The 21825-nt window shown below is 47.1% G+C and overlaps 1 protein-coding gene and 1 pseudogene across 7 annotated transcripts in view; one reads left to right on the top strand and one right to left on the bottom strand.

The window, feature by feature from the left end:
• The window catches only part of EEF2K (eukaryotic elongation factor 2 kinase), a 65315-nt gene extending 47524 nt beyond the window's left edge, over window positions 1-17791 (bottom strand). For 3 of the 7 annotated variants that reach the window (XR_012035582.1, XM_072836129.1, XM_072836133.1), the window contains exon 1: window positions 17628-17791. The gene's annotated coding sequence lies outside the window, so the exon portion shown is untranslated. Of the gene's footprint in view, window positions 1-7343; window positions 7431-16820; window positions 17086-17627 lie in introns of those variants that run through there. The other 4 variants (XM_072836130.1, XM_072836134.1, XM_072836131.1 and 1 more) reach the window with 3 other exon arrangements.
• Window positions 17792-21475: 3684 nt separating this feature from the next.
• Window positions 21476-21825, top strand: LOC140637639 (large ribosomal subunit protein eL33 pseudogene; annotated as a pseudogene).

Raw genomic sequence — 21825 nt, 5'->3', positions numbered from 1 at the left:
GGGAATAAATTTAATAAAAGAAGTCCAGGGATCCCTGGGTGGCACAGCGGTTTGGCGCCTGCCTTTGGCCCAGGGCGCAATCCTGGAGACCCGGGATCGAATCCCACATCGGGCTCCCGGTGCATGGAGCCTGCTTCTCCCTCTGTCTGTGTCTCTGCCTCTCTCTCTCTCTGTGTGTGACTATCATAAATAAATAAATTAAAAAAAAAAGAAGTCCATGACTAGTCCACTGAAAAACAAAACCTGGTGAAAGAATTAAAGATCTAAAAAAATAAAAAATAAAAAGCAGCCCAGGTGGCTCAGCGGTTTAGCACTGCCTTCAGCCCAGGGTGTGATCCTGGAAATGTGGTATTGAGTCCCACCGTCAGGCTTCCTGCATGGAGCCTGCTTCTCCCTCTGCCTGTGTTTCTGCCCCCCACCCCCGTGTGCGTGTGTGTGTGTGTGTGTGTGTGTGTGCCTCTCATGAATAAATAAACTCTTAAAAAAAAAAAGATCTAAAAAAAATGGGATGATATTCTGTGTTCAGAGATTAGAAGATTTAATACTACTAAGATGGCAATACTCCCCAAATTGATTTATAGACTCAAACCAATCACTATCAAAATTCTAACGGCTTCTTTGAAGAAATTAACAAGCCAGGTCCTAAGTTCATATGAAAATTCAAGGGACCCAAAATAGCCAAAATAGTCTTGAAAAAAGAGGAACAAAGTTGAAGGAGTCATACTTCCTGAATTCAAAACTTGCTACGAAGCTGCAATAATTAAAGATAGTGGGTTTTGGCATAAGGATAGACACAGATCAATGGAATATATTTGAGAGTCAATAAATAAACCCTGACGTTTACAGCCATTGATTATGACAAGGGCACCAAGACAATTCAATGGAGAAAGAATAATCTTTTCAACACATGGTATGGGACAAGCGAATATATAAGAGGCAAAAGAATAAAGTTGAACCCCTTCCTTACCCTAGTCACAAAAATAACTAATCAAAGACTTAAATATAAAGGCTAAAATATTACCTAACTCTTAGAAAGTAACAGGAGGGGCACCGGGATGGCTCAGTTGTTTAGGTGTCCAACTCTTGATTTCAGTTAAGGTCATGGTCTCGGGGTCCTGAGATCCAGCCCCATGTCAGACTCCATGCTTACTACAGAGTCTGCTTGTCCCTCTCCCTCCCCCTGCTTGCTCTCGCTCTCAAATAAATAAAATCGAGAGAGAGAGAGAGAGAGAGAGAGAAAGAAAGAAAGAAAGAAAGAAAGAAAGAAAGAAAGAAAGAAAAAGAAAAAAGAAAAGAAAAGAAAAGAAAAGAAAAGAAAAGAAAAGAAAAGAAAGGAAGAAAGAAAAAAGAAAGAAAGAAAGAAAAGAACATAGGAGAAAATCTTTCTAATGTGGGTCAAGCAAAGCCTTCTTAGAAATGATACCAGGGACGCCTGGGTGGCTCAGCACTTGAGCATCTGCCTTTGAATCAGGGCATGATCCCAGTCCATGGATAGAGTCCCACATTGGGCTCCCTGCGAGGACCCTGCTTCTCCCTCTGCCTATGTCTCTGCCTCCCTCTGTGTGTCTCTCATGAATAAATAAAATCTTTAAAAAATAAAAAGAGAGAGAGAGAGACACACATGCCTGGGTAGCTCAGTGATTGAGCGTCTGCCTTTGGCTCAGGGAGTGATTCCAGAGTCCCAAGATCAAGTCCCATATCGGGCTCCCCACAGGGAGGCTGCTTCTCCCTCTGCCTGTGTCTCTGCCTCTCTCTCTCTCTGTTTCTCATGAATAAATAAATAAAATCTTTAAAAGAAAAAAAAGATATGGGGATCCCTGGGTGGCTCAGCGATTTAGCGCCTGCCCCTGGCCCAGGGCGTGATCCTGGAGTCCTGGGATCAAGTTCCACATCAGGCTCCCTGCATGGAGCTTGCTTCTCCCTCTGCCTGTATCTCTGCCTCTCCCGCCGACCCCACCCCCCATCTCTATCTCTATCTGTGTCTCTCATGAATAAATAAAATCTTAAGAAAAAGGATATGATACCAAAAACACAAGCAACAAAAGAACAAGATAAATTAAGCACCACCAAAACTAAACACTGGTGCTTCAAAGGACACCGAGATAGCAACGAGAGAACGAGTAAACCTTCACAAATCATAGAACAGATAAGAGAGGAGTTCTTTATAAGTCTATAAAGAACATAGACAACTTAACAATAAAATGACAACCTAAATTAAAAAATGGGCAAAGGGCTTGAATGGACTTGAACAGACATTTTCTAGAGAAGATATACTCATGACCAATAAACACTTGAAAAATGCTCAGCATCATTGGTCAGTAGGGAAATGCAAGTCAAAACCACACCCACTGGGGATCCCCAGGTGGCGCAGTGGTTTGGCACCTGCCTTTGGCCCAGGGCAAGATCCTGGAGACCCGGGATCGAATCCCACGTCAGGCTTCCGGTGCATGGAGCCTGCTTCTCCCTCTGCCTGTGTCTCTGCCTCTCTCTCTGTGTGTGTGTGACTATCATAAATAAATAAAAAATTTTTTTAAAAAAACCACACCCACTGGGATGGATATAATTTTTTTAAAAAATGAGAAAATAACAAATGTTGGCATGGTACAGAGATACTGAAACCCTCATACACTGTTGGTAGGAATGTGAAATGGTGCAACCACTTTGGAAAATAGTCTGGCACTTGTTTCCTCAGAAAGTTAACCACAGAATTACAATATAATTCCACTCCTGGGTATACAGCCAAAAGAAATGAAAACATCCACATAAAACCTTGTATACTTATGTTCACAGAAGTATTATTCATAATAGCTAAAAGGGGAAACAACCTAAGTATCCAGCAACTAATGAATAGATAAACAAAATGTATCCACACAAGGGAATGCTATGCAGCCACAGAAAGGAGTGAAGAACCCAACACTTAAATGAACCTTAAAAGCATCAGGCTAAGTAAAAGAATAACCACAAAAGACCCCATATTGAATGATTCCATTTATAGGAAATATCCAGAAAAGGTACATCTATATAGAGAGAAGATATGTGAGTGATTGCCTAAGGATGGGGAAGGGGAGACATAGAGGAGGGAATGAGTATTGCTAATGGGTTTCTTTGGAGTTGGCCAAAATGTTCTCAAACTGGTGTTGGTTGTATGACTGCCAATATGCTAAAACCCACTGGACTGTACACCTTTTTAAAGATTTTATTTGAGAGAAAGCAAGAGTGAGAGAGATTACAGAAGGAGAGGAAGCAGCAGACTCCCTGCTGAGCAGAGAGATAGATGTGGGGCTTGATCCCAGGACCCCAAGATCATGACCTGAGCAGAAGGTAGACGCTTATCTGACTGAGCCACCCAGGCACCCCAAATTGTACACTTTAAATGGATGGACTGTACAGTTTGTGAATTATATTTCAATATAGCTTCAGTTTAAAAAAAAAAGCTAAGAAAAACTGTGAAATTTTGTTTTTTAAGATTTTATTTTTACATAATCTCTACACCCAATGTGGGGCTCAAACTGACAGCCCCAAGATGAAGTCACTTGTTCTACTGACTGAGCCAGCTAAGCACTCTGAAAACTGTTAAATTTAAAAAGCAAGTTGCGGAGGCGCCTGGGTGGCTGAGTGGTTGAGTGTCTGCTTTCAGCTCACGTCGTGATCCTGGGGTCCTGGGACTGAGTCCTGCATCAGGCTCCCCTGCAGGGAGCCTGCTTCTCCCTCTGCTTGTGTCTCTGCCTCTGTCTCTCATGGATAAATAAAAATCTTAAAAAATAAATAAATAGATAGATAGATAGATAGATAGATAGCAAGTTGCAGAACAGGAAGTATATTATGGTAATCCTACTTTTGTTAAAGGAAAGGGGGCCTGGCTGGCTCAGTTGGTAGAGCATGCGACTCTTGATCTCGAGATCATGAGTTGGAGCCCCACATTGGGAGTGAAGCCTACTTGAAAAGAAGAAAAGAAAAGAAAAGAAAAGAAAAGAAAAGAAAAGAAAAGAAAAGAAAAGAAAAGAAAAGAAAAGAAAAGAAAAGAAAAGAAAAAAGAAAAGAAAAGAAAAGAAAAGAAAAAGGACATTTGTAGATGCATTAAAGCTTCCCTCAGGGACCCCCGGGAGTTCTACCAACATTGGGATGAGCAGTGGCAGTGGAAGCTGGCAGCTGGGGGTGGAGGGAACTTTTAAGAACTTTGCACACTTCTATACTGTTTTCACTTTTTACAGAGCTGGACTGCTTTCAGTATAAAAGAATAAATAAGTGAAAACAATTTTAAAACATTTTCAGATCAAGGCAATAATTCCCTTTATTCTTATCAGCTCTTTCCATCTGCAGGCAGCCTTCTAGGAGGTTCTGGCTCTTTCTTAACAGTTATTACAAAAATATTTAAAAAAAAAAAAGGGACGCCTGGGTGGCTCAGTGGTTGAGCTTCTGCCTTCGGCTCAGGTCTTGATCCCGGGGTCCTGGGATCAAGTCCCGTATCGGGCTCCTTGCATGGAGCCTGCTTCTCCCTCTGCCTGTGTCTCTGCCTCTCTGTGTGTCTTTCATGAATAAATAAATATTTCTTAAAAAAAAAACAGTTATTACAGCAGTCCTAACTATCCTATTAACTATTCAATACACACAAAATGTAAATTAAAGTTTCTATCCTAACTATTTCTATCCTAACTATTCGATACACACAAAATGTAAATTAAAGTTTTGGGAATCTGTACTTAGCTTTACTTTGTACAATGCACTCTATTTTCTACTCACTTTTGTTTTGCTTTACTTTCTTTTCATTCTGTTTCTTTAATGAACCACCCACAGTGATTTCTTGAAAATCACAGCTCTAGGTGTCAACTGCAAAGCTTGTTTCTTATCCCGTGGGCAAGACACAGTCATGGGCTGGAGCCAATGCCTGAGCCACCTGACCCTGCTTGTTACCAAAAACTGCCTGGGCCCTGGGCCCACTTCTCCCTGCTTCCCGGCCACTCCCAGCCCCAGTGCTTACTCTGCCCTGCTCAGCCCTGGGCCAGAACCTCTGCTGACAAAGGCAGGTCACTGGCCTCTGGGGGCTGGGATGGTGCTCGGCAGAGGCAGTATAGTTAGGAACCTGTACTCGAGTACAAACCCAAGCTGTGCTACTGGTGATGTGGACTAAATTAATTCATCTCACCAACTCCCCCATTTGTGGGGGGAGCTGAGTGCGGCAGTGGCTTGAGGTTCCACAGCCAGTTCACAAGGGAAACAAAAGGAGCTTCAGACAAGCAGCTGTGAGCCTGCCTGTCACAGCGCCTTGTACTCAGCAGGCACTCAATCTAGAACTGATTGAGCAGGAGCTGTTTTATGGTTTTTCCGTTGCCATAAACTTGCTCTTAAGGCAGCTGTGGCAGCGCCTGCTAACTGTCCCCCAACAGCTATTCTCTCCTTCTTAATAACAACTGCTGGTTTTTGGCTAAGCACATGGCCACTCAAAATAAGGTCTACACTTCCTAGATTGCTTTGCAGTTAAGTGTGACCACGTAACCAAATTCTGGCCAACGGGATATAAACAGAAAGGCTGTTTTCAACATTAGGGACAAGTTTTTAAAGGGAGGGAATGTGCCCTTTTGGAGTCTTCCTTTTTCCGGCTGGCTGGAACAGAGGTATGATGGCTGGAACTCAAGCAGCTCTTTTTAACCAGGAAGAGGAAACCATATGCTGTGGATGGCAGAGCTATGAGACGGAAGGAGCCTGGGGCAGCATAATCTTATATCAGGGGGACTCACAATCTTCAGACTTTGCTATCTAAACTTACATAATCTACTGAAATTTTCTTTTTTTCGTTTACTACTTGCTAATTCTAACTGGTCCAGTTATATTGTCTCTCCCACAAAAAGTCACAGCACATCTCTTAATGAGAAGTCAATACCTGGGTAGGATCAGCCTGGGAAAACTGTCACCTCAAGCCAGAGCCCATACTTGTCAGCTAACTCCCACATTTGCCCAGGAAGCCCTGGAGGATGTTGGATTCCCCTAGGCAGGCAAGGAGCCCTCACTGGCCCATAACTTTGCCCCTCGATGTGTGTTCCAACACCAGCCAAGACCCCGACCTCCCAGGAATCTCCACCTGACCTGGACTTCCTTTAGCCTACAGAGGTCTGCTCCTGTCAGCGAAAAGCTTACCACCAGGAGCAGGACCCCAGCTCCCAAGACATCAGAATTCTCTAGAAGGCTTCTTCTGCTCTCACTTAGAAATCCACATCTTGGGCAGCCCGGGTGGCCCAGCAGTTTAGCGCTGCCTTCAGCCCGGGGTGTGATCCTGGAGACCCAGGATCGAGTCCCACGTTGGGCTTCCTGCAGGGAGCCTGCTACTCTCTCTGCCTGCCTGTCTCTCTCTTTCTGTCATGAATAAATAAATAAATAAATAAATTTTTAAAAATTAAAAAAAAAAAAAAAAAAAAAAGAAATCCTCATCTTCCCTTCCCAATCCCTGACACACCCTGGGAAAATGTTTGTATGGAGAGGCAGCTCCACGGAGCTCTGAGTCAGACCCAAGTTCAAGTGTGACATCACCTCTCAAGTCTCAGCTTCCTTGTTGTTGTTGTTTTTAAATATTTTATTTTATTTTATTAAATATTTTTATTTATTTATTCATGAGAGACAGAGAGAGAGAGAGAGAGAGAGAGAGAGAGAGAGGCAGAGACACAGGCAGAGGGAGAAGCAGGCTCCATGCAGGGAGCCCAATGCGGGACTTGATCCCAAGACTCCAGGATCACGCCCTGGGCCAAAGGCAGGTGCTAAACCACTGGGCCACTTAAGGATCCCCATCAAGTCTCAGCTTCCTGGTTATAATCAGAGTTGTACCCACCCCATTACAGCGCTAGCACAGAGCAAGCACAATGACACAGAGCTATTCTTATCACCATCATTTTTACGATCATAAATAAGGGGGGACTGGGCCTTGGGTCCCAGCCATGCTGGTAACCTGGATACCTGGTCAGCAGCCAAGCCAAGCTTCTTCAGGGGTCCTGGGGGAACAGGCTATTTCAGGCTCTGGCCAAGGAACCACTGCTTTTACTGGGTCTTGCTATAAAAGGTTCCTCTGGCAGTGGCTGGGGCAGAAAGCATGTCTAGGTCAAGGCCTGTGGCCCAAGCCACACTGAGTGCTGGTCCTCCTCGGGGCTCCCCTCCCCCGCTCCGAGCTGCCTCGTCAGCTGCAGAAATGAACTACAATCTCCTGCCCGCCACTCCCAGGAGCCAGCACCCTGGATCCCATATGGTCCACGCTGCGCGGGCCAGTGCACACATTACTATGCGCCCAGCACGGCAGAACCACGTCCTCAGCTGCCCCCACGGCGAACAGGGTGACTTAGGTGCCACCTTGCATCTCGCACCTACTTCAGCTCCTGCTCCTGCTCGGGGATCTGCCTCTCCCCCACGCCCAGCTTCCGCGGTTGGCGGGGTAACCGGGTGTGTCACATGACCCCGGCCTAAGCCAATCACGGCCAGCCACGGTGATTGGCTCAAAGGGGAGCATGTGACTCCAGCTAGCCAATCGGGCGCAATCCCAGGTTAGCCCGCGCTTGGGCCTGAGACCCCAGAAGGGCAGAGCATCCTTTCCTGTAGGACGCGAATCCGAGATGGGCTGAGGCCGCCAGAGAACAAAGGTTTGGTGGAAAGTAGAACAAGAGATGAAGAAAAAAATGAAGAGTGATGATGTCATTTGAGACCCTGAATCCAAACATGCCTGAGGCCGAAGTACCCACCTAGACTTCTGAATTACCCTTTGGAGGCAGGGCAGGGAGGACTTGTTTGGTTGTACATAGTTTTTTCTCACCTGTGATATGAAGTTTATTATTATTTTTTAAGATTTTATTTATTTATTTGAGAGAATGACAGAGCAAGCATGGAAAAGGTGGTGGGGGATGGGCAGAGGGAGAGAGAGAAGCAAACTCCCCTGTGAGCAGGGAGCTGATGCGGGGCTTGATCCCAGGACCCTGGGATCACGACCTGAGCCGAAGGCAGATGCTTAAACACCTGAGCCACCCAGGCACCCCCGATATGAAGCTTAAAACCCAGCCAGGACGTAGAGCAATGGCATAGTATTTCTTATAATTAAAAAAAATATTATTAAAACACACAGGGGCGCCTGGGTGGCTCAGCTGGTTGAGCATCTGGTCATGATCCACTCTGATCATGATCTCAGGGTCCTGGGATCAAGCCCCACATCAGCAGGGAGTCTGCTTCTCCCTCTCTCTCTGCTCCTCCCCACCCCCACTCATGTTATCTCTCTCTCTCTCTCTCTCTCAAATAGATGCAATCTAAAAAAATAAAATAAAAAGTAAATCACACAGTTACAAAGAATACGCCTTTCCTACCAAGGCCACCATGTATGATCATACAGGTTGGATACTCCTCAACTTTAGTGAACAGCGCTTGCAACAGGACACGAGCGGCCCTGCTTCCCACCTCCAGAGGCAGCCACTTCTAATTATTCTAGATGTTAGTTTAGGTAGATATTGCCACATCTCTAAATGTGGCTTCTCTGCTATTTCTTATTTCATCTATTTGAGTCCTCATCTATTGATTCCCTGGTGTTTGATAAATGAGATTTGAGCTTCCTTCGAACATCCCACTTCCTTTCTGCACCCCACCACCCCCAGACTGGCAGGTTTCTCCTGGTTCCTTTAGATCTCACGCCAAGAACCTCTTATTCCACCAAGCAGAAGGAGCTATGGTTTCTCACAGCTGAGTAAGAGTTCATCTCACCGTGAGAGAGAAGGAAAGATGTGGCTTTTGTGCTGCAAATGAGTGATAAGAAAGCAGAAGATACTTTTGCTCCTACTGACCTCAAAGATGAGTAATTTGTACTGAAATAAGGCAGATAAGTGACACATGTAGACAGCTTCTGGTATCCCAGGTCCCATGCTAAGCACTCGACACAGACACGCTCATCTGGCAATGACTGGAGCTCCTGGGTGAAGAAACTGACAGCCTGCTTTGTGATGGGGAGGAGAAGTGAGCAGGGGCAGCCTGTCCGGGGCTGTACCCGGCTTGTTTCAACAGTATCTTAGGCTCGAGCTTGAGTTCTCAGTTTTCTTCAAACCAGAAAGAAAAACCTATCTTGGAAGAGATATCTGCACTCCCATGTTCACTGCAGCATTAATTTACAATAGTCAAGATATGGAAACAACCTAAGAGATGGATGAACGGATAATGAAAATCTGGTGTATATATACAATGGAATGTTATTCATTCTGTCATTTGCAAAAACATGAACGAACCTGGAGAACATTATGTTCAGTGAAATAAGCCAGACACAGAAAGACAAACATTTTATGATCTCACTTCTATGAAGAATTGAAAAAAAAACAAAAAACAAACCTCAAGTCATAAAAAGAGAGAGTAGGATGGTGGTTGTTCACAGGGGCTTGGGAGGTGGAGGAAATAGGAAGATGTTGGTCAAAGGGTACAAAGTTTCAGTTGTGCAAGATGAGTAAGTCCTGGGATGTAAAGTACAGTACAGCATAGTGATTATAGTTAATAATACTCTATTGTATACCTGAAATTCACTAATAGACCTTTTTTTAAAAAAGTTCTTTTAAATGTCTCTACACCTGCTGCTCAAACTCAAGACTCCAAGATCAAGAGTCCCATGCTGTTCCGAATGAGCCAGCCAGGCACCCCGAGAATAGATCTTTTTTTTCTTTTCAAGATTTTATTTATTTGAGAGAGAGAGAATTTTAAGCAGACTCCATGCTGGATGCCCCATATAGAGGTCGATCTCGTGACCCCAAGATCATGAGCTGAGCTGAAATCAAGAGTCAGACGCTTAACTGAATGAGTCACTGAGGTGCCCCCTGAGAATAGATCATAATTGTTCTCACACACATAAAAAATGTTAACACGCTGAAATGACAGATATGTTAATTAGGTTGATTGTGGTAGTCATGGCACAATACATATCTATGTCAAATTATCACGTTGTACACCTTAAGTATGCACAATTTTTGTCAATTACACTCAATAAAGCTGATGAAAAACAAATTAGCAAGTCAAAGCCCAATACAGTGACTAAGGGCCTGCGCTCTGCAACCACAGGGCCCACTTTGAATCCCAGCCTCCCCGTTAGGAGCCAAAACTCTGTTCTAAGGGTAAGCCACGCCTTGAGTCTGTCCCCCACAGTGCCTGGCACTGAGCAGGGCTCCACAGTGCTAATCAAATACCTCTCCAGACTACGTTTTATTTATTTACTGGGGGTGGGGATAGTAACAAATGTACAGGATCAGAGGTTACCAAGTCAAGCTTATGTCAGTGTCTTATTAATGTCTCTATCTCTGGCGTATGGTAGGTGCTCATGAAGAAACATTTACTTAGGGGCGCCTGGGTAGCTAGGTTGGTTGGGTGTTGTACACTTGGTTTCAGCTCAGGTCATGATCTTGGGGTTGTGGAATCAAGGCATTCTGTCTCTACCCCCATCCCCCCATTTGTACTGGCGCGTGTGTGTGCATGCACATTCGCACGCTTTCTAAAATAAATCTTTTATTTATTTTAAAGATTTTATTTATTTGAGAGTGAGCGAGAGAGCGAGCATGAGCAGGGGGAGGGACAGAGGCAGAGGGAGAAGCACTGAGTGGAGAGCTTGATTTGGGGCTCAATCCCAGGACCCCAAGATCATGGGGAAGGCAGTGGAAGGCAGTGAAGGCCACTTCAGTGGAAGTGTCTGAGTGGAAGGCAGACACTTAACCGAGTGAGCCATGCAGATGCCACATAAATCTTAAAAAAAGGAAAGAAAAAGAAATGTTTATTTAAAACACTGTGGAAATAATAGAGTTTATGTCAGAATAAAAGGACTGATTTATAGATGTCCATGCCCACCTGCCACCTCCTTGCATCTTATCCCCACCTGCGCTGCCCAAGAACCAGTCACCATTCACCACCAAGCTCTTAGCTTCCTGCTTGCGCACCACAGAGGACCCTCTTTCTGAAAAGCCTCTCTTCCCTATTGCTAAGCCCCTTGGTTCCCTTCAGAATCCAGCTCAAATTTCTGCTCCCTCCAGAAAGTCCTCCCTGGGTGGTGTCCTCATCCATGAAACAGAGGACAATACCCATATCTGGAGCCGTGTGAGGAGTCAGTGGGAGCAGGCATGTGGCACCTGACAGAGAACTGGCACTCAAAAGTACCAGCTGTTATTGTGCTCTGACCAACTCCTATGCCCCACTCCCTAAGTCACTTCACTCCTGCCAGGCTCTCCATAAGCATTTCCATTACACCCAGAAGCCAAATATTCTTTTTTTTAAAAAAGATTTTATTTATTCATAAAGGACACACAAAGAGAGGCAGAGACATAGGCAGAGGAAGAAGCAGGCTCCCCATTGGGAACCTCATGCGGGACTCGATCCCAGGACCCCGGGATCATGACCTGCCGAAGGCAGATACTCAACCACTAAGCCACCCAGCTGCCCCAAGGCCAAACATTCTATGTGAGCACACTGGCCCTCCAAAAGATGTCCACATCCTAAAACCCAGGCCCTGTGAATTATGTTCCCTTACATGACAAAAGTAACTCCACAGGTGTGATTAAGTTCAGGATCTTGAGATGGGGAGATTCTCCTGGAAAATCCAGTGAGCCCTATACAATCACAAGGGTTCTTATATAAAAAGGGTGTAGGAAGGCCAGAGCTAAAGAAATGTGACAATGGAAGCAGGGGTCACAGAGAAAATTGGAAGATACTATGCAGTTGGCTTTGAAGATGGAGCATGGGGCCACAGCCAAGGAAGGCAGGCAGCCCCTAGAAGCTGGAAAGTGCAGGGAAACAGATTTCTCCTTGAGTCCGCAGAAGGAACTCAGCCCTGCTGACACTTTTACTTTTGAATTTCAGAAGCCAGAACCATAAGAAATTTGTGTTGTTTTAAGTCACCAAGTTTGTGGTGATTTGTTATAGTAGCGATAGGAAACAGATGTAGTCTAGAACAATGTTGCCCTTCAGGGGACACTTGGCAAATGTCTGGAGACATTTTTGGTTGTCACAACTCTCAGAGTATAGCTGGCCTCTAGTTAATAGACGCCAAAGATGCTGCTAAACATCCTACCATGCAGGACAGGCCCCCAACACAGAATTAATTATTTAGCTCAGAATGTTAACGGTGCCAAGAGACTGTGCTTTAAAATGATTCTGGAGGGGGCAGCCCAGGTGGCTCAGCAGTTTAGCGCTGCCTTCAGCCCAGGGCCTGATCCTGGAGTCCTGGGATCGTCCCACGTCGGGCTCCCTGCATGGAGCCTGCTTCTCCCTCTGCCTGTGTCTCTGCCTCTCCCTCTCTGTGTCTCTCATGAATAAATAAATAAAATCTTAAAAAAAGAAAGATTCTGGAGGAAGTGCTAGGAGACTTCCCTGACCTACTCTCCTTCCTCTCTTCCTTAAAAGCAAATCTCCGGGCATACCATTCTTTTGATTGGAGAAATTAGCTCACCTATGAGAGACAGCAACCCCCAGCTGAACCCAAGGAGCTCAGTCAACATTTGCTCTGCTGAGGCTCATAAAAATGTCACTGCAGTACACTGTGCTTTGTGCATATAAAACTGTCATGGAGCAAAGACAATTTTATTGTTTTAAAAAAAATCAGAAAAATACACTTTAGAAGACAAAGCACAAAATATTGTAATTATAGCTTCAATTTACAAGATGCACAAGAGTCTGATTTTTAATTTTTAATCATTTGCTGGGCACCCTTCTCATGTACCCAGGACACTCTGTACTCCTGCAGGTCAGGCCAGGGATACAGCATGTCTCACTTCTCAGGAGAACTCTGTGTTTACACAGCCTTTCGGTGGCCAGACCATGTGAGCATCTGGAACAAAAGGGGCCGTGTTTTATTCCTCTCTAGCTCCCAAGAGCACAATGCCTGGCACACACCAAGTTCTCCATAAATGCATGTTGCATGAGCGAGTAACTAGAGAAAAGTTGGCAATTCTGCTCATATCATGGGCATTGCAAGCGTGGAGTGGAGGGAGTATCCCATTATAATTATAAGGCATCGGGGTGTTAGCCTGAGACACAGCTGAGATCCTGAGCAGGGAAAGCCTAGATCATGGAGTGGCCCTCAAAAAAGCACTCAGACTATATCTGCCCATCAGGCTTTTGGGACAAACAGATCTGGTTTTTTTCTTTTTTTTAAGATTTATTTATTCGTGATAGACATAGAGAGACAGAGAGAGAGACAGAGGCAGAGACACAGGAGGAGGGAGAAGCAGGTTCCATGCCAGGAGCCTGACGTGGGACTCGATCCCGGAACTCCAGGATCGTGCCCTGGGCCAAAGGCAGGCGCTAAACCGCTGGGCCACCCAGGGATCCCCCAGATCTGGGTTTAAGGCCTGTCTCTCATGGCCAACACGCACATGAGAAAATGCTCTGCATCACTGGCCATCAGGGAAATACAAATGAAAACCACAATGAGATACCACCTCACACCAGTGAGAATGGGGCAAATTAACAAGGCAGGAAACAACAAATGTTGGAGGGGATGCGGAGAAAAGGGAACCCTCTTACACTGTTGGTGGGAATGTGAACTGGTGCAGCCACTCTGGAAAACTGTGTGGAGGTTCCTCAAAGAGTTAAAAATAGACCTGCCCTACGACCCAGCAATTGCACTGTTGGGGATTTACCCCAAAGATACAGATGCAGTGAAACGCCGGGACACCTGCACCCCGATGTTTATAGCAGCAATGGCCACGATAGCCAAACTGTGGAAGGAGCCTCGGTGTCCATCGAAAGATGAATGGATAAAGAAGATGTGGTTTATGTATACAATGGAATATTACTCAGCCATTAGAAATGACAAATACCCACCATTTGCTTCAACGTGGATGGAACTGGAGGGTATTATGCTGAGTGAAGTAAGTCAGTCGGAGAAGGACAAACATTGTATGTTCTCATTCATTTGGGGAATATAAATAATAGTGAAAGGGAATATAAGGGAAGGGAGAAGAAATGTGTGGGAAATATCAGAAAGGGAGACAGAACGTAAAGACTGCTAACTCTGGGAAACGAACTAGGGGTGGTAGAAGGGGAGGAGGGCGGGGGGTGGGAGTGAATGGGTGACGGGCACTGGGGGTTATTCTGTATGTTAGTAAATTGAACACCAATAAAAAATAAATTAAAAAAAAAAAAAAAAAGGCCTGTCTCTGCCACTAGTACCTGAGTGACATTGGGCAAATTGAACCTCAGCTTCCTCATCTGTAAAATTCACTCTTCCAACAAAGCAAAGTGGAGAAGAGATAAGAGAGGTAGCCAAGGGTCAGAAAAAGCTACTGTGGCATAGACAGCTAGCTCTCCACCAGGGCTTTATGCTGCCCTGCCCTGCCACGGACTACATTTCCCAGAATCCTGTGTGCCTAGGTGGGGCCATGTGACCTCATTGGGGCCAATGGAATGTGGGCCTCCCGGCAGCCCATTTTCCACACCCTGGCCAGGTCTCCCTCAACTGCAATCCTGCCCTAAGACATGTAGCCCAGAACAGATTCACAGCATTTCAGGATCACTTACAAAGCACTTATGCCATAGCTCCTCTCAGCTCCCTGGGCTTCACACTCCCTGTGCCCTCTGCCTGGCACACACCCTGGCCTGCCCTCCCTACCCATCCCCTGGCCAAGTCTGCTCATTCTTGAGGTCTCAGTTTAGATGTCACCTCCTCCAAGAAGCCTCCCCTGAATCCCAGGAGGTAGGCACTATCAGCTTCATCCTACAGAATAGGGAACCGAGGTAACAGAGAGGTTAAGTGACCTGCCCCAAATCACATGGCTAGAAAGTGGGGGAGGTGGGTGTGAAGCCAATGTGGGCTGAATCAGGGCTTTCACTCAGCCATCACTTGCTAAAACAGTTCTTCTAAAAGCGTGGTCATGGGACCACTCACAGCAGGGCCACACCTGGGAACTTGTTAAATGCGCAAATTCTCTTGCCTCACTCCAGGCCCAGTGAATTAAGCTCTGGAGGTGGGCCCAGCAATCTGTGTTTAAACAAGCTCACCAGGTGGTTCTGATGTGCCATAAAGTTGGAGAACCAATGGCCTAGAGAAATTCTCTGCAGCTGAGCCACCTGCTTTCCAGGCACTCCCTGCGGAGTCCTTGCTAGGTCTAGAAAAATGTCAGAGCTGAAGAACTGAACACTCCATGCTCTGACTTTTTAGCCATTTGAAATGCTCCTGGGACTTTGGGGACCAAGAGACGGTCATCTCCTACTTTATTACTAGCGGGTTAATGACTCACGCCTTCCTTGGTTGGAAGCCTTCTTGCTTATGCCCATCAGCCTTGACTACAAGGGTTTAATCCAGCAACATTTAAAAATCCAAGCCTCAGGGCCCCTGGGTGGCTCAGTCAGTTAAGCGTCTGCCTTCGGCTCAGGTCATAATCCCAGGGTCCTGAGATCGAACCCCACATCAGGCTCCCTGCTTAGCGGCGAGTCTGCTTCTCCCTCTGCCCCTCCCTCCCAGCTTGTGTGCTCTATCACAAACAAATTAATAAAATCTTAAAAAAATCCAAGTTGCTTCCATCCATGGTGGTCACCATAATCACTTTCTAGAACATTCTCAGTTTCTCAGTTCACTAAGGCAATAGTCTGCAGCTTCTTGGTCAGCAGAACTGGTCTCTCCAACACAGAAACTTTTATTTTTTAATCAGTCCAGCCAGCCGGTATTACTTTGGATATAGTCCTGATCATTGATTTTTTTCTGCTTCAGCTTTAAGAAGTGGATAAGAATGAGTAACCTTCTAGAGAAGGGGCTTAAACAAATCTAAGTTTCTGCTGTTGACATTCAGCTTTCTTCCACACTGTTCTCAGTGTCCTGGCAGCTGGCCACCAATTCTGCCCCAAACTGGACAAGATGTATTTGGAGAATCCAACCAGTGTGAGAAAAAAGGCCTAAAGACACCCTTCCACAGTGGAATGGCCCAGCCAGATCACCCGGAGGGGAAGGCCACAGCCAACAAACCCCATGCACAGCCCCAGACCTTCCAAAGAGCTTACTGGACCCCATTCTCTTCAGCAGACATGGAACCAGGGACTTCAGGGGAGGCAGAAAGGGGGGGGTTTGCTCCAAGGTCACTTGGGGGCTCAGGCTCCTTTGTGCTGGTAGCTCCGCCCCCTGCCCCCCACTCCCAGCCCTCCCAATCCACTGGTAAATGTAGAAAGAGGAGAGGGAGGTTTTTAGGGTTAAACTTGAGAGGGGCACAGGCTATTTCTGCTCACGTTCCATCAGCCAAAACGCAATCACGTAGGCCACCAAACGGTAAGGGCACCTGGGAAACTCAGCCAGGACATACCTCAGGAAGAGGAGAATGTGCATATAGGCGACCATAGGCGACTCACTGCCATCTCTGCCACATGGTACATTAAAAATGGGTTAAAATAAAGTCAGGGCTATATCCTTAGTCAAAAAGTAGTGTTCTGTCCCCCAACAGCACAGAAGAGAGAAACTGTAAGTCATAGAACGGACACGATTAATCCTATGTAATCTGAGACCATTTCAAGTGATCATCAGGCCCTGACTTCCTGCCTCCCCAACACTTGCATAATATATGAACTTGGGGGCCCTGCACACACACCCCTCTTTGAGAAGGGAAGTCAAAAGAGACGGATGGCAATCCCAGATGGCAATCCCAACTATGTTACACCTGAATTCACATCATCAAGGAGGTTTATCATATTTGTCAATACAGGAACAAAGGAATGCATGTGCACATACGCTATCTCTAACCCCTACCTCCTTCCACTGGCGTCCTTTCCAGATCAGCTCAAATATCACCTCCTCCAGGAAGCCTCCCTGGGAACCTCCCCCCTCCACACACATCCACACAGAGGGCACCACCGGCTCCCACCTGCTTGCTCTACACCTGCAGGCTCCATGAGCTTTGCATATTAGCTGCTGGACAACCTTGGGCCTCGGTTTCCTCCTCTGTAAAATCAGAGGAATGGGCGATGGCACTCCACTTCCTGGCTGACGTTGTGGCCCCAAGGCAGGGCCGAGAAGCCAGAGTGTGCCCACAGCCCATCTGTCAACCTGGGGACGCAGCTAGGCTGGCTCCCCGCAATCCTCCACCGGGGCAGACAGATCTAGGCCGGGACTTACCCGGGAGGCCTCCACCTCCGCGCCACCACTCGCCTATCAATGCCCGGCCCTCGGCGCACGTGTCCGCGGAGCCTGCCAACACCCAGACCCCCTCCCGCAGCCAACAATGCAGCAGGGGCGCGTCTACACTGTCCTCGAGGTTCCAGGAATTCGAGGGCGGGGGGTGGGGGGAGGGCAGGGGATGCGGCTCTGGGCCCCGGGGGAGGCAGGAAGGCAGCGCTGCCCGCACCCTGCGCGGGTTCCGAGGAGCCCTGGGCGGAGGCCCCCACACTGCCTCTCCCAGTCAACAGTGCGCCAAGCGCTCTCCGAGCAGACACGGCCGTTCATCTGCGGGACCCCCCCCCCCCACACCCCTTCACAGAGGCAAACGGCCGCCAGGAGTTGAAACCCGAGGAGCAGCGCCCCCCGCTCCATCTGCGCCGCCTCCGCTCCACTCCCACGCCCGACCCCCTGCGCGCGGAGCGCGGGTGCACAGGGGCGCGCCGGGCCTGCACGCGGGCTCCCGGCTCCCGGCTCCGGCTCCCGGCTCCCGGCCCCCGCCCGCGCCCGCACCCACCTCCCTCGGGCGGACAGGCGCTGCCGCCGCTGCGCACGGCCGCGAGGATCCAGAGGAGTTGGCAGAGGCTGGCGGCCCGGTGCTCCAGGGTGCAGGGCGGGCTGGCCCCCCGAGAGTGCCGGGGAGCAGCGAGCGGGGCGCACCGGCAGGCGCTCCGGAGACGCAGAGGGGGCCGCGCGCGGCGGTCCGAGAGATCCCGGGGCGCGGGGGACGCGTGCCAGGGGCGGGGCGCAGGCGACAGTCGGCGGAGCCGGGGCAGCTCGGCGTGCGGCGTGCGGCGTCCGGCCTCGGATCCCGGCGAGAGCGGGGCTCGGCTGGGGCAGCGGCAGGAGCTCGAGCCGCGGGCAGGGGCGGGGCTCCGGGCCCGCGGGCGCACCGCGCGGCGCTCCCGTGGCCGCCCCCTGGTGGCCGTGGGCGGTCCTGCAGCCGCCAGGCGGGGCTCCGGGCTCCAGCGCAGAAGCCGCGCCTCGCTCGCACCTAATGCGAGGGGCGGGCCTAGCACCCACCTGCCAAGAGGGCGCCCTCCCCGTGGGCAAGCCCAGAAGTCCTTTCCAAAATCACTAGAAATCCAGCTCATTAAGTCTCCGTGCGTAAACTTATAATATTTTTATCAGAAACTGCCTTTTTTTTTGTCCTGGTTTCTGCTTTGTAAAAACTTAGGCACTTACAACAATTGCAATCATTTGGGTAATTATTGCCCTCTAGACATTCCTTATCGTTCTAGTACATTGCCGTAGTCCTAACTCTCAGCACGGGGCTTGGCACATGCTCGATGCTTAATAAACAGCTGGGCAATGAATGGATAAATATGGAAAGGTATAAAGAAGGAAAGGGGATCCCAGGGATCCCTGGGTGGTGCGGCGGTTTGGTGCCTGCCTTTGGCCCAGGGCGTGATCCTGGAGACCTGGGATCGAATCCCACGTCGGGCTCCCGGTGCATGGAGCCTGCTTCTCTCTCTGCTTCTCTCTCTGCTTCTCTCTCTGTGACTATCATAAATAAAAATTTTAAAAAATCTTTTAAAAAAAAGTAAAGGCTATATTAATATATTATATATAATTAGTATGTATTAATATTAGTATTATTACTAATAGTATTATTACATATTAGTATGCATTAATATTAATACATCATATATCAATACAATACAGAATATGTATTAGTATTGATACATTAATATTAATACATATTAATATGTATCAATTCTATTTATTATATTAATTATACATAGTTGACATATATTAATGTTGATATTCTATCCTTCCAGATACTTTTCTAGTAAAATTTTAGAGATTTTACAACTCGTATTTCAAATATAAAAATAAGTGATACTTATTGAGTGATTTATCTCATTTATCTCATTTATCTCATTCTATCTTCACACCAACCCTGAAAGGTAGGTTGCATTAGCTCTATTTCACAGATCATAAAACTGAGACTCTTAGTGATAGATTTGCCAAAAGAAAAAATTTTTAAACGTTATTTACTTAAGTAATCTCTACACCCAACATGGGGCTTTTACCCAAGACCCCAAGATCAAGAGTCACAGGCTCCTCCAACTGAGCAAGCCAGGTGCCCCTGCCCCGGCCCAAAGCGTTTCTAAGGTGGCTCCTCTTGGCAAGGGGTATCTACATTTCAGGAGCTGGAGGGCATTCTGAGTCTTTGCTCAAGCAAGGCCCAGCAAACACAGACACAGAGACAGATGATGACATCTGGGTTTGCATGTAGGCATATTTACACTTTTCCTAGGAAGAATGGACTCCTATCTGTTGCTCAACGCCCCTCCCACCTCCCTCAGCACAACACTAGCTTGTGGACATGTTTTCTGTGGTCAAGAGCCACCTGTCATTTGTAATGCCTGCTTTGACATGCCTCTGAAGCGATGCAATAGGAGCTGATATTTATAGAGCACTCAGTCTACAAGGCACTGTGGTAACTGCTTTACAGGCATTAGCTCTTTTCACTCCTATCCCAACCCTCTTACCATCCCCACTTCATACACAGGGAGACTGAGACTGGTTAAAGGACTTTCCAAGGTTACACAGTATATGGCAGAGCCAGGATTTGACCCAGGTCTGGGTATGGACTGGCCCCTCAAGTGTTCTGTCCCTAAGCTTTCACTCCTCTGTTTTTGAGGTCCCTGAAAATTCAGATTCCCCTGGAAGAGCAAAGGCCTTCAGCTTACCAGATGCTATGGTCTCTGCAGGGAGTAGGTTCACGTTTATGCAGCTTGGGGAGGGGGGTGAGGTACAGATGGCATCTCATCAGGTGGTGAGGAGAATGAAAAATATAAATGGTCTTGAAACCCATCATTGAAGGATGCCTGGATGGCTCAGCAGTTGAGCATCTGTCTTTAGCTCAGGTTGTGATCCCGTGGTCCTGGGATCAAGTCCTGCATTGGGCTCCCCCGCAGGACGCCTGCTTCTCCCACTGCCTGTGTCTCTGCCTCTCTCTCTCTCTCTCTCTCTCTCTCTCATGAATAAGTAAACAAAATCTTAGAAACAAAAAAGAAGAAACCCATCATTCAGTGTTTTATCCTTGGCCTCTGTGCTACAAATTTTGGAAAATACAAGAGCTAGTAGATATTTTGGGTTGAAGTGTTGGCTCCTTTAGTCATCTTGGGAAAACTCCACTGGCTCTTGGCAAGACAAAATTGCACCTGAAATTCTGACCGTGGGAAAGTAGGGCAGGAACAAAGTTTGAACTACTCTGTCCAAGTCCAAAGTCAGACAGACAGAAAGAAAGAAAAAGAAAGAAAGAAAGAAAGAAAGAAAGAAAGAAAGAAAGAAAGACCAACAAGGACTGTACTACTTAACCATTTATAGCTCTGTGGCCTTGGACATGGTATTTAACTCCTCTGAGCCTCTGTAATTTGTGTCTGCCCAACAGAAGTTCCCCTTCTTTGCATGAAGATCTGGCTTTGTCTTCAGGAAACCAGACCACCCTATTCTCAGCTGCTGAGAACAGCCCTCACCACTGACCTGGGGCCAAGAGTAGACACATGACAAGACCTGGCCAATGGACATATTCCATCCCTTTAGCCCAATGAGATATTAATCTAGATCTTTTCTGCCAAATTTTAAAAAGAGAATATCTCTTTCCCAGAGAGCTGTTGAGCTGGTAGGATTTAAGCTTAGGGTTTCTGGACATTCATTCTTAAGGCAAATATTTATTCAGTTTTTTTTTTTTTTTATGATAGTCACAGAGAGAGGGAGGCAGAGACACAGGCAGAGGGAGAAGCAGGCTCCATGCACTGGGAGCCCGATGTGGGATTTGATCCCGGGTCTCCAGGATCGCGCCCTGGGCCAAAGGCAGGCGCCAAACCGCTGCACCACCCAGGGATCCCTATTTATTCAGTTCTTACTGTGTGTCAAGTATTGGGCTAGGGGTTGGGAAAAAGGCCTGCTTCAGAGAGAAATGGGAGAACGGAAATTTCTCACATAGTCTTTATTCCATACCATTTAAACTGCCAGGTGTGCCACGAGTGAGAAGTGTAGCAGGCAATAAGAGATGACACAGGGGAACTTGTTCAGGAAGGCTCTTCTGAAGAAATTACATTTGAGTGGAGCCCTGAAGGAAAAGTAGACATCACTTTTAGAAGCCATAGGCAGACAAGTGCCTTGGGTGGCCTCAGCAAGGAGATGTAGATCAGATCATTCTTGGTTTTTGCTTAGTCCTTAATCTCCTCCTATCGCCATCACACAAAGCTGTTCAGACTTTATGGAAGAGTTTGGATAACAAAAAAGAATGTAGGAGGGCGCTTTTTCCACCAACTTGGGGCCTGTGGAGGTGAGAAGTGCTCCTGTTCCTGAACTTTGGGTGCAAATAAGTGCAGCCTGGTGGAAACAGGACTCCTAAAACGACGAATATGTCTGGAAGGCTTTGGTCCAAGGCCATTTTTGCAGGCTATAAATGGGGTCTCCAGAACCAGAGGGAGCACACAGCTCCACTTAAGATCAAAGGTGTTTATGCTCCAGATGAAACTGAATTCTATCTAGGCAAGCAATGTGCTTATGTGTACAGAGCAAAGAACAACATAGTAACTCCTGGTGGCAAACCAGACAAAACCAGAGTAATCTGGGGAAAAGTAACTCATGCTCATGGAAGCAGTGGCATGGTTCATACCAAATTCAGAAGCAACCTTCCTGGTAAAGCCATTGGCCACCGAATCCGTGTGATGCTGTACCCTTCAAGGATTTAA

Source organism: Canis lupus, chromosome 8 (genome assembly GCF_048164855.1).
Source record: "Canis lupus baileyi chromosome 8, mCanLup2.hap1, whole genome shotgun sequence".
Classification (NCBI taxonomy): Eukaryota; Metazoa; Chordata; class Mammalia; order Carnivora; family Canidae; genus Canis; species Canis lupus.
Note: the sequence above shows the minus strand (reverse complement) of the source record. Positions and strands in the feature narration are given on the sequence as shown.